The 18,094-nt window shown below is 43.8% G+C and overlaps 1 protein-coding gene across 1 annotated transcript in view; it reads right to left on the minus strand.

The window, feature by feature from the left end:
- PRIMA1 (proline rich membrane anchor 1) overlaps positions 1-18,094 on the minus strand; it is a gene marked incomplete at its 5' end in the record, with an annotated part of 41,714 nt that overhangs the window by 22,745 nt on the left and 875 nt on the right. The gene's annotated exons all lie outside the window — the stretch shown is intronic.

Consider the following 18,094-nt stretch of genomic DNA (forward strand, 5'->3'; position numbering starts at 1 on the left):
TACAACAGCAACTTCATGCCTAAAAAAGGAAGAGAGCTTTCAAGATAAATCAAAAGTTGATTATTGTTTTTCTTTTGCTTTTATTCCTGTTCTTGCAGAAAGGTCAAGAGTGCTGTCGTAATCATCTTTATGAGACATCTGCCTGTTTTTAATATTGTATACTCACAACAGGCTAAACCCTGCCATCTCTATGCCTGCAGCATTTCTCTTGCTATTGTAGGGCTGCCTGAATCAGCCATGCACTTTTAATTAGCATGCTAGGAAGCAGGATTGGATTTTATTTTGAAAGCAGGCTCATATTCCAAGGGCCTCAAGTGTTTTATCAGTCTTGGTTGGAAATTAAAAGGAATTGAAGATGCAGGCAGTGTGTTTTCAGCAATCTCTAAGTATGTCACATATTCTAGAGACCTGTTAATCTCCTGGCTGAAGCAGGGTTTGGAGTCCTAGCCTCATCTTCACTCATTTATTATTTTGATATTCATGTAAGTTGAATGTTGACATCTCCATTTGCAAGACAGAAAAGACACTAGTTCCTACAGCCATTATCACACTGGGATACAGGGACAAGCCCAGAAAACATGGAGAAGTTTAAATCTGATTTCAAATGTCAAGGTACATGAAAAAACTCCCAGGACACTCTGGTGTCCACTCTGATCTCCCAGTTAAATATGGAGAAGGATTTTGAATCTGTTACAGTTTGGGTCTCTTCACATCAAGATGTCTTATCCAAGCTCCTGTGGAATAGAGGACTGCAATGAATGCCCTGATTAGTATGAAATAATTTGGGTTCTGTGAGGAGAAACTCTACAGAGAAACAGTTACACAAACACCAGGGCTCAAACATTTACTCTATAAGCATTGCTCTGTGTAAAACATGAGAAACAAGGAGAGCCTCCATCACATGTTCCTATCATTTTTGAAAAAGCTGATTTCAGTCCTGAGCCTGAGGCCTCTTGTCTACTTTTGCATAAGGCCCTTCACTCCCCCAGCAGCATAGATTCACCCTAAAGTGAGTGCTGATTAACTTAATGTTGATTAATTTCATTGTGTGACAGAATGAAGCCTTAGGCAGCTAATAGAAAAGGTCCAAGGGCTCAAATGATGTAAAATAGCAGAAGTCCACACAGCTGTGAGACCGGTGCCAACTGAGGACCTTGTCCCAGAATCTGCATGATGACGCTCAGAAGAGAAATGTAGCCGAAGGTCAGGATCTCAGTCTCCAGAGCCCTGGAGGCTGTGGGCTCTCCGGGAACAAGATTGGTTACCTAACCCAGGGCCATGGGGAGAGATCTGTGAGTCAGTGTCAGCTCAAGCATCCCCTCTGTTTGCTGTATTTCATCACGTAGGGACTGCTACAGATGTGTTTGGATAACGCATGTGGTAGGAACGTGCTGTGTGAACCCAGGGCTGCTCAAAGTCAGAGCATGGAAAAGCAGTCATGGGAAAAACAAATCCTTTAACAGAGCCTGCTAGTAGAGTTTGTGGTGCTGCTAGACTTGATACAAATATAGATCTTCAGCTGTTATTCTAAAAGGCATTTTGGGAACAGGCAAAGTATATGTTTCCTTCCACACTCTTGGATTTAAGTAGAAAATTTCCTGGGAGGATGGGGGGAGAGGAGGCTGACTAGGAAATGGGCAACCTTGGTGTCTGTTCCTGGGGCAGAAGGCCATGCCTGCAGATGTGACCTGCATCCTCACGCTGTCCCAATGCCCAGGTCCTGGGGCTGTGCGTGGCCAGAGGGAACCCTGAGCTCGCCTTCACGTGGCAGCCACAGCTGCCTGCAGAAGGCAGCACTGGTGATCACGGACAGACAGGCTTGCCAAAGGAAGGAAGGAACGACATTTTCCAGACTAATGGAGAAGTGGCTGGTCTAGCCCTGCCAGGTTTCCTCATGCTGTGAGAGGAACTCCCTGGTGTTTGCATATACATATATACACACACAAAATAGATGCACACACATACATGTATATGTATTTGTGTAAAACCACACATATGTAGAAAGGAGAAATATACCATATATTTTTAATGTATGTCTATGAAGAGGTATACATATGCACCCATATAAATGAAACTGCTGCTAATAATTTTGTTAAACATGTTTGCATTCTGAGTGGTTCCTCAGGATTTATTAGTAACTGTTGGTGAGAGAATATATGAGAAAATCTACCAACTCCTTTTTTTCTTCTCCCTCTTTCATGCAATTGAGATTACTTTTATCAGCTGAACATATAAAGGCAAACGTTCACATTTGGGGCACCTCTGTATGTATTTGAAATTATTAACTTTGAAGATATAGAAGCTATTAAATATGAATAGATGCACTTTACTGTCTCCCTGGCAGGTCCAAAAAGCAGCCTATCAGCCTCCTTTCACAGCGTTGCCCTCAGACAACACACCTAGCCATGCTTGAACTGATGGAGGGGAGATGCAGGAGCACAACACATGAAATGCCAAAAGGCAGGTATCAACAGGAGCCCCAGGGCTGGGCCCGGCCCCTCCTGGTCTGGTTGGCCACAGACTCAGAAACAGCCTGCAAGAGGCCATAATCCCCCTCTGCAATGTCTTCAGACCCCACAGCAAAAGCAGAGCAAAGTCTGTGAGCAGACTCTGGGAGGGAAGTGCGGAGGCATTGACAGAATTCAGCTGTGGTAGAGCCAAGACAGGAGGAATCTGAGTAGGTGTGGCCTCAACCACAACAGCTGGTGGTGGAACCAGGTACTGTCACCACCAGTATGTACAAACAATTAAATGCTGAAGAAAGATAAATTGGATTTGGCCATCACTGCAATGATGCAACATCTTTGCCTCATGGTAAGACATGGTCATAAACAAAGACATTTAGCTGCTGACTGGGGGGCTTTGGACTTTTGCCCTGCTCCTGGCACCCCAGTGGCAGCTACAGTTGGTCCCCTGGGAGATGTGAAATGATGTAGAGGACTGGGAGCAGACCACCCTAGAGAAGCAAGATGGTGTCACATACGCTGCCATACCCTTGCATACGTCTGCTCAGAGAAGCTGTGCATACCCCATCTGTAATTTTCCCTTCCAACCCAAACCATTCAGTGGTTCTACGATGTTTAAATATCCAGCATGGAGGTGCTCTGTCATTGCAGGTTCTTGGCACAGCAGCTGGGACGAGGCCCCAGCCCTGCTGCTGCTTTGCCATTCCTTCCCTCTGAAAAGCAGAAACAAAGCAAGCTCCAAAGGACAGCTCCAAACACTACAACAGCATCGGGTGGCTTAACTGCAGGAAATAGAATAAAATATGAGATTCCCACAGCACTGTGGCTACTCAAAGTGATGAACACACTGTTTCCTGTTTAAAGAGTCGGGGGAGAAAGGGCAGAGGATGGACACCACAGAAAGCCAGGTCTATTAACAGCCATCATTACCACAAGGGACCAGGCCAATGACGCAGGAATGTCAAGCAGGAATAGACAACAGCTTCAATAATAGACAAAGTCTACTTGGGGCAAATTCACCTCCAGTAAATTCGAACATGATTGAAAGAATTTGGATTATCACAGTCTCCAATTAGCAGTGACCCAGAAAGCTGTTTTGCTGGACCTGTTCCCTCAGATCCTGCCACAGAGAACAGGCACAGGAGGAAGGCACTACCCAGCAAGGAAAAACTGAAGAACAACAATATCCTGTGCCACCACAGTCATCTTTGGAGCATGGCTGTAACTGTACATGATGTGCAATAGACTGGCTTAAACAAACCAGGAATCACCTAATTTTGGAGCAAATTTTATTCCAGAAAAAGAATTTGTTTGTTTGTTTGTTTACTCCCTTATAAATTTCTGCCCTTCCTGTTGCCTGTAAGCTTAGGGCCATTTCCAGAGTGCCATGAGCCAGTCTGGTAAACAGCCAGGCAATAGCGGTGCGCTCAGCAGCAAGCCTGTCCTGATTTACGGCCTCCCTGGAGTAGCTAGGTTAAATAACACTGGTAGAAAACAGCTATTCCTGTAGCAGATGATACTTCTGTTTATCGCACTTTGTTGCAGACAAGTTTATACCATGCAGCTGCTCTGTGCATATGTTCCTACTACACTTTTAAGGGGGATACTGCAATCACTACGCAGCGGGAACTTCTGCTATAATAAAAACATGTGTGGGAATGATGCTGGAGAAATTCCCTCCCCCGCAGCTCTTACACCGTAGTTGCTGTTATTCTACACTCTCAGTTGCTTCATCTCCTTAGTTTTCTCCTCCTTTCTAAAAACACTTCCCTTCTGAAACAAGAAACATACTCAGTTTTGTGCTTCGTTTTGGAGACTAGAGTGTGCAGGAGGTGAAGGACAGGGGTAGGTCTGCAGGAATTTTCTGAAGGTCACAGGCACTAGAGGAATGCATTGCTCATTGCAAGAAACAGAACTGGAACTGCAGGTGAAAATGCCTGAGCATGGATACAGTCAGTGGGGAAGAGAGCAGCTGGGTGGGGGAGGCTAAGAGTGGTGTTCAAGATCTAAGCTTTAGGAGTTACTGAACCTGCACACATTTAGGTTTGGGTTTTGCAGTGGATTTCACTAAAGCCCCATGTTACTGTGCTTTCTTGGTAGGTGTCAGGCAGCTGCTTTTCCTTGGCAGATCTGAGATTCCCATAGAAAATGAACATATCGTAAGGACCAAAATAAAGTAATAGCAGGTGAAAATACCGGTCAGCCAGACATAAGTGAAGCACATTGTGGGGAAGCGGCTTGTGCAAAGTCACTGCACCTCAGTGAGAAAGCCAGGAAAACAAAATGTCTTTTGACTCCTGGCCAGTCCTCCCCTCTGGATCGTGTTGCCTCTTCTTTGGGAGTAAACACAAACAACTGACTTGGCCATAACTACATTACAGGGGTGGAAACAGCAAACTCCCTTTTTGACTTCCCAGGCAGGCACCAGATCTCTGCCCCAGGCCAGCACAGCAACACCATGCCCAGGAGCTCTGTGTGGCCGAGCCCTATAGAAACAAGGTAGGATCCCACAAGGTGCCCTGGAATGGCTCACACTAAGCTTGTGGGATAACCTTCTTGGTTTTGTACAACTGCAGAGGTAAACTAGAGAACAGTTCAGAGCTCTACGTACATATGGAAATATGCTGATCCATAGAGCAGAGCAGTCCAGGGATTGTCAAACAAAGTAGAAAGGGAAAGTCTGTGCTCCAAACAACTGACAAGCTGAGGGCCAGACCTGCCAGCCTTAATCCTATCCGATTGTTGGTGAAGCTGATGAGACCCATCAGAACTGAGGTACCCCTCAAATAGGGGCAAAACATGCTTTCAGCTGCTGAGGTCTTTTGGAGGAGAGCAGGGTTAGAGAGCACAGAGGGAGACCTCTAAAGCATGATCTGGAGAAGCAGTAGCATTTATAGACCTTGTGGAAAAAAGGCTTTTAAGGAGATTAGATCATTGCTAGCTTCTGTGTTAATACTCAGCTCTGGCATTTATCTTTACAGTGCATGCTCACATCAGCCACTGCCCTCTGATCTGACTTTGTCCTGTGTTTTTCTAACCAGCAGTCTCCCGATGAGATGCTGCTTTTCACTCACCATCTGGTTCTCTCTCAACATAAAGGACTGAATTGTTTTTACCCCGATTAAATCACACCCCGTCACTTTCTGTCCCAAGCAAATGAGAGCTGAAGCCTGTGCCTTGCAAGGCAACCTCCTCCTTGCAGCAACACAAGCATTTAGGAGAGCCTCACGGGCATCGTCACACTGTCTGCTCTTCACAACCTGGATCACTGCCAGGAGGGGCAGCACCAAGACAGTCCTAAGGACACCCCCAAGTAGTCCTAAGTGCTGCCTCTCCATGGGAGCCATAGCTCAGATGAGCCCTGCCAGACTTGGTGGCCTGTTTTCTGAAATGCAGATGTCGATCAGATTAGTGGGTATCTGGTGCCTCTAAGAAACAGGTCACCAGTGCCAAAGCATTTGCTGTTAAATTAGTACCCTGGAATTTATTTTAGAAGGTAACCTGGTTTCCAGAGGTTCTTAGCACTCTGAGAACCAAGATGCTTAAAGTTGGGTATGAAGATATACAACCTTAAGTTTAATCTTCCTGAGTTTCATGATACAGGCCTTAACCTCTCTGTACCTAGGCAGCATGTCATAGCGGAAGACAGAAATTCCCCTCGGGATGTGGGTTCCAGGCTCAGTTCTCCCCCTTTTTTTGTTTGCTGGGTGATTTTGGGACAATCTCCACTTCAGTTTTGTTTCTCCTTCTCCGGGATGGGAACAGTAGCCCCAGCTTTCCAAATGGTTGCAAAGTGTAGGGATAAAATGTACAATGTAAGGCTGCATGTCAGCATTGTTGCTGATTCTTTCCTAATTCTTTAATAGAACAGACAAGCCCATTTATAAGTACTTCACCTATATTTCTACAAGAACTAGCTGTATTTCCCTGACCTTTCTGTCAACCACCAATTCAAGGAAACACAGCAGCAAGGCCATGGTCTGTGACAGAACAGCAGAGCACAGTGCTGACCTGGGGACAGTAATTCTCAGTTCTTTTGAACAGAGGCACCACTGAGAGACACAGAGATGTGCCAGCACAGTACCATCCACTTCATTGCACAAACACACAGTCTAACTCTCCAGTGGTGAGTGATGTGCACAGGCACGTTATGAGCACTGGCAATTCTTCAGTGGGGAAAAATCAGTGCTGAACATCATCTGCTTGTCCTGCCAAACTGTGGGACCTCATCATATTACAGGGATGAATGTGAAAAAGCATCCAGAAAAAAAGAGGCCTCAAAACACTGAACCTTCATACTAAGTCTGCCTTTGCCATTTCAAAACACTTGGGCTTATTTCCATCAACAAGCACACACACACAGACATGCATACAGATATCTGGGTTTGTTTAGCCTGGAGAAAAGGAAGCTCATGGGAGATATTAATACTCTCTACAACTGCCTGAGAGGAGTTGTAGCCAGCTGAGGGTCAGTCTCTTCCCTCAAGCAACCAGCAACAGGACAGGGGGACATAATCTTAAGCTGAACCAGGGGAGGTTTAGGTTGGACATTAGGAAGAAGTTCTTCACAGAAAGTGTTATTGGGTATCAGAATGGACTGGCCGGGGAGGTGGTGGAGTCACCAGCCTTGGAGGTGTTTAAGGAAAGACTGGATGTGGCTCTTAGTGCCATGGTCTGGTTGACAAGGCAGTGTTAGGTCACAGGCTGGACTTGATGATCTCAGAGGTCTCTTCCAACATAAATGATTCTGTGATTCTGTGAATAACTTCAACACAGGCAGGAAGAGGTTTGCTGCTGGGAATCAGATATGTGGAGACTTCTTCAAGCTGCCTGGGAAAAGGGCTATCTTTGCTTGCAGGCTTATGCCGCTGTGCCCTGGAACCATTTGACAACAAACGAAAGTAGGGACCAGTGAAAGAAATAAAGGGCTGCTTCCAAGCTGGAACTCACTAGGTACAGGACACAGATTTTCCCACCTCAATCCCATAGCCAATATCACCTCTCAGGTCCACTGCAGTAAAATAGGTATAAAAATAAATGAGTCTTCTGGACAGTTTCTCCCCCAGTCAACCTGTCTTGCTTTCAGGCTGTTTCAGAGGCTGTTTTAGGGCAGAAGATGGGCTCGTCATCAGAACCAGGTATTTCTGAGAGAGATAGGCTCGTTTGTGGGGCAGTGCAGCTGCAGAGGGCAACTCACAGAGGAGCAACTGCCAAGAGCAAAGACATTAAGTAGAAAACTTGCCTTATCCTCCCTTGTGACCTGCTGGCCACCATTCACCTCAGATCAACAGTGAGGAAATGATTAGTAAACAGCACATGGAAAACATCTGTCCAAAATAAGGCGGAGTGGGCCATGGCTTAGGACACTTCCTGAGCGCTAAGTGGTTTGGAGAGCTCATTCAGCATCTATCTGCATTTTTAGGTGATAAAAAGCCCTTAAAAAACTAGGCCTTGCTTCCACTGAGCCTCAGGTACCCTTGGATGAAGGCACCCAAAAGGTGCCATGAAGGCAGGTTCTGGTGAGCCTGTTATGGTCCTGTGGTAGTGGCAGTTGTATGGACACTGTAAGCACACATAGTGATAGCCTTTCCAGGTTGTTCATTCCCTTTTCTGCTGATATACTCTCCTTTACCAGGGCTTTGCTGAAGCTGTATCATCATTGACAGAGTAATAAGACAAGCCATAGTGCTGTTTTTAACTGTGTGCTCATGTCCAGCCCCTCAGGCTGTCTCCTTTAATTCCTTACTGGATGGTGATGGTGTGGCTGTAGGTGCTGCATCTCACTCTTGGCACAGTCCTCGCTGTGTAATGGTACAGCCTCCTATTCGATGAGACAGGACACATCTGATCAATTCTATAACAATTACTATTACTTTTGAGCCTAATAATAATAATAATAATAATAATAATAATCTTCAATGCTTGAGATCCACTAGTCTCAAATACAAAGTTTACAGAGATGAAAACATATCTCTGTTTCAGATATGATAACTCTGGGTGTCTGATATCGTAGTTGACTCTCTTGAGATCTCCCAGCAGGTTGGTGCAGAGGGAGAAGCAGTGCCCTGGACACTCTTTCCACCATTCCCTGGAAGGTGGGCAAGATGCCTCCTTTTTGAGAGGCCCAGTATGTGACCATCAAGCCTTCTGAAAGCTTATCAATCTTTCAGCTCTTACAGTGAACAGACCTTCCAAGGAGGGATGATATAGGCTGAAATTCAAACAGCTGAAACATGGTTTCAGGAGTCTACACTCTTACAGTGATGACCAGTCTTTCACCAGCAAATGATTAATAAGATACCTGAGGCCTGGCAGATTCAATCCCATAGAAAGAGGACATATTTTCTTGGTATAATGTTTTATACTCAGATTGAATTAAAGTCCAGATTTGCACAACTTCTTAGAGTTCAACAATATTCACATGAGTGGTGCCATCAGTCACAAGCTAAGCAAAGTGAATAAAATTCTGTGCTACTGGTATTAAGACATGATCTTGTAGATCATTAACAGCTTTTTTAAGAGCTTAGGAACCTCTAGGTAATAGCAAAGATTGGACAAGTCTCACATCTCAGCGCTGACTCTTTCTCAAAATTAGTGCCTTCAGGCAAGTCTGAGACAAAACCAACTGCAGACTGAATTTCCTAAAACAGATTGTGGAAGACTTGGAAACACTCTGCATATTTTCCTAACGTGTTAATAGGACAGCTTCTAAGGTACTGGTTTGTGTCCATCTCTGAAAAATCAATGGTTTGCCTCTTGGGCACTCCACTTTATGAAGAGAGTGACTATAATGGACATACATTTTAGATTGGTAAGTGCAGATGGCTCTAAAGGGTTCACTTTACAAAGAAAGCCATATTGCAAGTCATGTGTATAAGTTTTAGGGAACAGCCGGCTGACTATGTAGCTGATACTTGATGTATAGCATCTATATAAACATAATCTTCCTGCTTGATATTATGTGTGTTTTTTCACACTTGTATCACTCCAACAATTCAGTTATTGCTGGAATTAAGGGCTACAGTGATCACTTAAAAATGACCCTGAGCAGATCAATTAATAATTCCCATACCTAGTGCTTTTAAGTTACTTTTCCAAATTTTATTCAGATTCAACTTAAGGGAAATTAAATTGATGACCCACCCGGAGTAAAATGAAACTGAAATGTGAAAGACCTTCCAAACCAGGTGTAAATTTAATTCTAATATAAGTAAAATTACATTTATCAACTAATAATTTTTCATGCAGTTTCCATAAAATACAGAACACTTAAAAAGGCAATTACATCACATTAACAGATCGAGGTATTTCACCATGCCAAATGCCTTATGTGAAGTCCTCAATCACCACTCAGTATATCTGGAACTCCCAGAAAGCTAAAAGACAAGGCACAGCTTATTTTACAATCACAAATGCAAGCAAATTGGTTACAGGTTGCTATCTGCACCGCCCCCAGGCTTTACACAGACCATGACTCCCTACTGAACCTCCAGCAGTGGGCAGCCCGCACGTACAACGATGCCCTGAAAAGCTGAGGCAGGCAGAGCACCTGCCCCTTGCCAGACTGAAACAAGGGCTAAACCAAACCCTCCCTGTGCTCCACTGACAGTCATTTCCTTTGATGGTGGCTATGAAATAAGAATATGCATCGCTTCCAGAAGGATAGGAAAATGTCCAGGGATGATTCAAGAGAATCTGCTCCATTGGTAAAAGTCCAGTTTAATAGCAGCATTTGTCAAGGAACAGATCTTTGTCTAAAAATATTTCTAACCAATGAACTGATGAAATACCAGCTTCATTTAAAAGACACTTCAAAATGATAAAATAATTCATTTAAATAGGCATTAGGGAATGGCAATTTGCTGCTATATTTATGTAGTTATAATGCAATATGATTTACTAGTGGAAGGGTTAAATTAACTTGCATAATTATTAATGACAGCATTTTGGCATTATTTTGGCAGCAGCATCAGTTATTAGCCTATATTCACGCTATATTAATGTACACTATGTCCTCACTTTGGGTTAACATCCCAAATTTCCAGACTGCTTCCTTGACCTGCTGCATTGACTTAAATATTACCCTTAAGTTGCAATTACACAAGCAGGGCAACACCTTTACATCATGTTCACAACAATACAATGCACAAAACCCTTACAAGAACATATTCTGAGGTCAGCTGCTTAGCCCTCCCTGCTGGAACAGCTTTTGCCAATTAAGCATTTACTTCTGGCTTGTCAAGATGAGGCACAACTCCTTCTGCCAGGAGCAGGTGAACCTGCAATTACTTGTAAATCAGCAGCCTCTGACTCATCAGTAACTTCACTGAAGATTTGTTATCTTCTTAATCAGTGAAATGGTAGGCATGTACAAATGGACTGCCATCCACAGAAGGAATTAATGTCTTCAGCTTAGCCAACTCCTTCTGCTTAAAACAAAAAAAAAAAAATCAAGCTGTTGGAGTATGCATCTCAGAGTAGAAAGGACTGTTCTATTGCAGAACCAGTTTAAGATGTGATGGTTCTTTTTAAAAATTAGACAATGGTTTTAATCTATAGACAACAGAACTCCCACTGATTCCTGCACTGCAAAATCTGGCCTGAGGCTCTTACTTTTAAATACTTCAAAATGCATTTTCAAGAGAGAGGATTTTTCCATTATATAGATTTATTACTGTATGAAAAATTCAAAACAAATATGCAAGGTCCCAGAGCAGGGGAAATATTCATCACTTGCCTAAATAAAAATTAGACTTGACAAAACATTTCAGAATTTATTGTGATGAAAAACTCTGAAATGGGAAAGCACTGGAAGCTGTGATTGACCATCTGATCTTACCAGTGTTTCAAACAGAAAGACAGAGATTTTAAAACAGCTCAATATGAGGAGATGTTAGGTGAAAGAGTGACAGCAGAATCCTATCAAGAAAGTATTAGCATGAACCTTTCCAGTCTTACCTGCTTTCTAGTCACTAATCCAGCTCTTCAGACTTAATATAACATCTTAGATGCTCAAACTATTCAAATTTCCTATTTGATTGCTGCTTAAGAAATCTCCTCACCATAAATAATTTTCTTATTTTGACTGAGAGGTGAGGACTTGTAACTTTTACTCCTACCCCAGAAATAACTGAGCTAAATGGAAAAAAATAGCAGCATTTTGAAGTCTTTATGTCTTTGGTGATAAAATCAGAGTGCCTGCAGTTTGAGGCAGAAAATCCAATCATAGCATTTCTGATTTAGATGGGTGAATTCTGCTTAATCCAGTCTTGAATGCTTAATGATTTGGTTCACTGTACTAAGAGAGAAGGTACTGTCTGTGATGTGAAAACAACACGTTGGGGACCTGGACTAGACTCTACTTCTGCCATCAGCCATGGCTCCAGGCTGTGGGGTTGGAGTTCAATTTAGATTTGAAAGCCTCAAAATCCTACACCAGTTCTGAGAGTCACATTCCTCCAGTAACACAAAAATGTATGTGGGAGATGACAAGAATTGAATTTTGGTTTTGCTTTGTAAATTATGAACAATGCTCTCATACAAGACTGCAATTCACAGTATGACAGCTGTGTTACCAAAACTGGAAGGGCTTCCCTGTTTCAGCATTCTGTTTGCATTTAAAAAAGTCACTGTCTAGACCAGACTTGCTCTCACAGTAGCAGTCTCTACTGTATTTGTCTTCATGCAGGAGACAATGTGTGCCCTGCCATTTTGGGGCTACTGTAGTTCTCAGCTGTTCAGTTTTGGTAGTCACTATGTTGTATGCAGTATGGAGGGAAATGTCTTCCCCATATTATAAAACAAACCCAGCCCCACCTGTTTGCTAACAATTCCTTTGGGCATCACTTGGGAGAAATCCACCCAAGATTCCTCAAACATGTCCAAATATCTCAAAACTACTTTGAACAAGTCTTTCAGGCAGAAGGGCAGTAGGTGAAGGCTGGTCCTGCCAGCTGAGACCTTATGGCCAGCAGCTTTGCAGTGGCTGATTGTAAAGATAGAAAGCCCTCACAAAATGAAGTGCCTAACCAAAGGGAAACTTAAAGTCAGAGCTGCCTGAGATGCTCAACTCCTACTGCTGCAGCCTACATCAGACTGACCTGAGCTGATTATCGGGCATGTCATATTTGAAGACACATTGTGGCCTCCAGGAAGATTTCAATTCATTTTGCAATCACAACTTCCCCTCAGCTCCTGGGGGACAATCAGACGTCTGCCAATGACACAAGTCCTTTAGGCATTGAGTAGGCAAACACATCAGCATTCAAGTACAAGAAATGTATTGGTGAGCATCAGGACCATGCTCAGCTTTCCTGCTGGAATAGCGACGTAGAGACAGTACTCAGCATGAGGTTCAAACTCATTCTTTGAATCCACACTGGGTCACCTGTGCATCCTACCACCAGGATTTAGGACCCAGAAAAACCCATTTCTTATTCTTTTATGTCCTAGAGCTATACAATGTCTATTTCTATAACAAGTTCTTGCTATGAAAGGCTATTTTAACAATTAGCAAGACAAATCGGAAAACTCTGGTTACTTTAAAACCCACACAAAGTTTAAGAAGTTCCAGACTATTCCTGTTCCTCAGATTCCTGCCTAATATATATACATTGTGGCAGTCCAGAGATGTGTGGCATTCCTCAGCAGTTGGTATTAGGACTGGTGCTGTGTGTGACATCTCTGTCAGCAACACGGGCAGTAGGATTGAGCACATCCTCAGCAAGTTTGCTGACAAGACCAAGATGTGTCATGCAGTCAACATGCTGGAGGGAATGGATGCCACCCAGAGGGAGCAGATGCCATCCAGAGGGAAGGGATGCCATCCAGAGGGGACAGGTTTGAGCAGTGGGCCTGTGCAAACCTCATGAAGTTCAACAAGGTCCTTCACCCACGTCAGGGCCATCCCAAATACAAATAAAATCCGTGAAGAGAATAGATTAAGAGCAGCCCTCAAGTGAAAGACTTAGGGGTGCTGGTGGACAAGAAGCTCGACATGACCCAGCAATGTGTGCTCAGCCCAGAAAGCCAAGTGTATCCTGGGTGCATCAACAAAAGCGTGACCAGCAGGTTGAAGAAGGGGATTCTCCCCTCTACTCCACTCTCATGAGACCCCATCTGCAGTTCTGTGATCAGCTCTGGGCCCAATATAAGGAGGATGGGGACCTCTTGGAGTGAGTCCAGAGGGGGGCATGAAGATGATCAGAGGGCTGGAGCATCTCTTCTATGAGACAGGCTGAGAGAGTTCAAGAAAACTCCAGGGAGACCTTATAGCACCATTCAGTACCTGAAGGGAGCCTACAAGAAAGCTGGAGAGGGACATTTTACAAGGGCATGTATGGCTGAGGACAAGGGGTAATGGATTTAAACTGAAAGAGCATAAGGTTAGATTAGATACCAGGAAGAAATTCTTTAGTGTGCGGGTGGTGAGCCACTGGAACAGGCTGCCCAGGGAAACTGTGGATTCCCCATCCCTGAAAGTGTTCAAGGCCAGCTTGGATGGGGCTTTGAGGAACCTGGTCTAGGGGAAGGTATCCCTGCCCATGGCAGGGGGTGGAACTAGATGATCTTTAAGGTCCCTTTTAACCTGAACCATTCCATGAATCTATGATTTGTCCCAAAAGATCTGAATGTCTTTAGCTTTCCTGCTTGCACTGAAGGGACCCTGCATGCTTTCTGAAATTAAGCTGTACATCTGAGCTTATATAGTTGCCAAAAGGTTTCACCCTTCTTGTAGTTGGTCATTTTTATTTTGGCATTTTCATCAGTCCAAATAATTAGTTAATTAGATGCTCTGTCTCCAAAGATAAAGATTTCATCTTGAAAAACAAAATGATACAATTACTGCATGGAGATTAGAGTCCTCTGTGGTGATGTCATTCACTTTGGCTTTGCACTGACATGATCGTACTTGATCTCAACTGACAGCTCAGGGCAAACTTCTACTAAGGTCAGGAGCTGTAAAGACTTCACTTTGTATGTATGTGCAAGCATCCAAATGTTAGAGACTGGTTCATGTATCCAGACTCAGCTTAAGTTTCCTCCTCTAAATTTTGACTGAAGCAATGTTTGACTGAACACTTCCATCATCCAGAGAGCAGATGGCAATACCATGGACTCCTCACCCAGTATGGGAGAAGGGCAGAGCAGAGACAGCAAATGCTGCTCACCAAAAAGTGAGGGGTACATGCAAGGACATCCTTTCTCTTCCTCATACCATTTTAAAGAAGTCACGTCTGAATTTGTTTTTTCCTAAGACCTTACACAGATTAAAACTGATGCTGACTACAGCATATGTCTAGCTCTAACCCCTTCCCCCTTTCCTGGTTTGAAAGCCTGGCTTTTACTTCCAGAAAAAGTCCTTTCTTCTTTGCAATGCCCCTGGAGAAACCTGCATGCTCACGGAGTATTTAAGGGTTGACAACAGCTGTTTTTCAGATTTTCAAGGGTCAACATGACTTGAACTAGCTTAATCTCACGGGTCTGTGAAGCTGGGTTAGAAATGCTGCCTAAACAAGTATTCCATCCACCTTGTCTTAGTCTTGGCTGAAATCCAGAGACAAGGAGGAAAGCAGATGGAGAGAAAAAGACACAGTTAATTAAAGGCCAGGTTCTGAGCATCTCTATTGCCTTCAGGTCATTACAGCCACATCTAGGGAACACACTCAATTTCATTGAAAGTTCCTTCTTCCTTTGCTGTCAGCATCTAAGTTCAGTTGGCCTTAGGCCCCTTAGAGCCTCATGAGCTTTCCTTTCACTTCATCAATGAGCAGTTTTCTAGGCATGGGTTAAAGAGCAGGCTGCTGCTTGCATAAGGGGAGTTACTCCGGAAACATCAATGTGCCAAACTGTCTGGAGGAACTGCCATGGACTCAGGGACCATGTCTCCTGACAGTCCTCACCACTTCATCACACAGTCCCCACCATCCCAGCTGCTTCTAACACAGGCTAGAGCCCCTCTCCTTGGAGCCCCTCAGTAAGGTACACATCTGTACTGAACCAGACAGCAGTATCTCCATGGGATGACAAAAAACTCCATCTGAAATGAAGCTCAGGAAAGTCAAAACTTAAATACTCCATGTGTCCCACTTTGCAAAAAAAGATAAGGGTGAACCAGCAATTCTGAGAGAACCAGCATGCACAGGAAGCAGCATGGCTGACGGCAGCCTTCATCTAGATACTGTAAGGCGGACGAATTCCCAGGAGGAGGCACAGGGTTATGCTGCCATGATGGAATCGGCTGCAGAGTGGAGGCACTGGAGGCAAGAGCAGCAGTTGGATGGGGCACCAGAAACACCAGTGGTCTATGTGAAGGAGTTAGAAACATGGGGAAAGGAGAGCTGGGGTCATCCCTGAAGGAGGACAAAAGCATTCCATTAAATTTCCCATATTCATGTAGCTTCATTCATTTATTCAGTGCCTCCTCAGGGTGTGCTGAAACACTCCCCACACATTCTTGATGTAAATACACAACTGTAACAGGGAAGTGTCTCCTAAACCATGGAAAGCTGGTGCTCCTAACACTACTTGTGCTTTTAGACTGCCTGCTAAGCTGTGTGTGATTCTACCCATTTTCTGCAGAGGGAATTAGGTTATTTCCCCTCAGAGTAAACACAGCATTTGCCAGCTATTATATGTGAATTCCAGGATTCTCTGCATTTAACAGATTTTGTATAAATCTATCTGCAGGAAGCAGAGCTAAAGATTTGTTGCTGGATCAACCTGTCAATATTGAAATGTCTAAAGAGACACTAAATGTACTGTAATTGTTCCTAAAAGTCCTCAAGCACAACAAAAGCCTTTCAGGGAGTGACTCAGCTGTTCACAAACAGTTATGCAGTGCCATCCCATACAACTAAGTAGGGTTTGTAAAACAATCAGGTGGGACTAATAGGACACACAGAAGGTTCCCTGCTTTTTCCCAGCAGCAGCTGGAGGCCACGTCAAAGAGCACAAGATGCTTCATACAGCAGATAACTGAACTGTTAGTGTCTGTAGTGACTGGATAGACAGGATTTTTGCATCTATTGGCTTTAATCACCCAGCCCAAACCATGGTAACTGCTTTAAAGTTGATCTAAATCTCCACCAATATTCAGTTTTTTTGCAGAGAGAGCTTTTAAGGACGGTGCCTAGCAGACTGCAGCCTTTTGCACCTGACAAAGCCCTGAAAGCAATTCCAGCATCTTTATGTAGTACCTCATGGCACAGACACTGTACCTTGTAAAGGTAAAAATCTTGCAGCTCCTGGACTGCTGTTTTTTTGCAGAGGTCTTTTCAGTACTAAACTTTATTCACTTAGAAAGTGCAAAGTGCAAGTCTAGCATCAACCACTTCACGACAGCTTTTGGCTCTTTACTTCCCTCTCCTCTGAATACCATTTAAAAGCACTATCTGTAACATCAATATTTAACCACGAGGCTTGTTCTTTCTCCCAAGGAAGGGGATTGCTGTACACATGGACTAATCACAGTGCCTAGACAGCTGATGATAATGAAAGCATCTTTCAAGATGAGACACTTGATTGCTACTCTAAAGCGTACCAGTAAAAGAAATGTGGAATCTCTTTTTTTCATTGTATTTGAAATGAAGTCACTTGCTTAAATATTAGTCATCTGGATTTATACAGCTCATTTTTAGAACTGTGTTAGCACCTGGCAATCCAGCCTGAGAAAGCATCAGGCTATCCTAGTCACAGGCCCATTTGGTTTCTTGTTCTTCTTTTTGCAGTGTGTGACAGACTTCCTTTTTTCTGACATGATTTCCTTCCCACTTGACAGGGGACATATTCATGCACTCAGAGCAGCTGCCTGATGGAGAGGAAGCAGCCTGGCAGTGGTGCTCCCTTCCCAGTGCAGCTGGTCAGCAGGGCTGGTCCCTGTGACAACCCTCCGCCACATCTCATCCCCCTCAGGGCAACGGGGTACCCCAGGTACAAGAAAAGAGAGTGACAAAGTACCTTATTTTCTGTCTGTGATACAAAGATCAAGGTAATTTTCAATATTACTGTCCATGACATTTTCCTGAACACTGAAAGAAATTTTTCCTGCTATAAAAACCATCCCTCTCTGCTTTCCCAGCTGTCTTTGTACTTCCTTTCCCAAGTGTTCCACTGTTGGTTTTTCTCTGCCTTTGCCTTAATTTTCTGCAGTGTAGCACAAGTACAAAGCATGCTCCTGGCAGAAAAGACACTGAAAAATTCTGCCTGTCCTCTGCCTGACTAAAAGCTGCGCAGAAGCGTTCTTCATGTCTTCTGCACATCTGGAGATGGCACTGATAAAGACAAACAGCCAGATGATGATACCTAATGATTTATTTTTCCTTGGGGGAAGTGCTGAGGATACTGGATACACTAAGCAACACTGCTCTCATGAGAGTTTATATAAGCAGGGAGAAGAACTAATAGGCAGCCTTATAGGGAAAGATGAATTTATGAAAATGCATAAGCTTTAAGGAGATTTACTGGAATACCAAACACCCAGGACCCAGCCTGTGTCCCTGAACCCAGTGGGTGCATACAGAACTGGGAAGCTCTGTCCCACTGTGCAGGGACCATGGGGACAGCTATCACTCTCCAGAAATTATCTGTATGTCAGGGATCACAGGAATACAGATGTGGAAAGCAGCTGC

This window comes from Corvus brachyrhynchos, unplaced genomic scaffold (assembly GCF_000691975.1).
Source record: "Corvus brachyrhynchos isolate BGI_N302 unplaced genomic scaffold, ASM69197v1 scaffold1, whole genome shotgun sequence".
Classification (NCBI taxonomy): Eukaryota; Metazoa; Chordata; class Aves; order Passeriformes; family Corvidae; genus Corvus; species Corvus brachyrhynchos.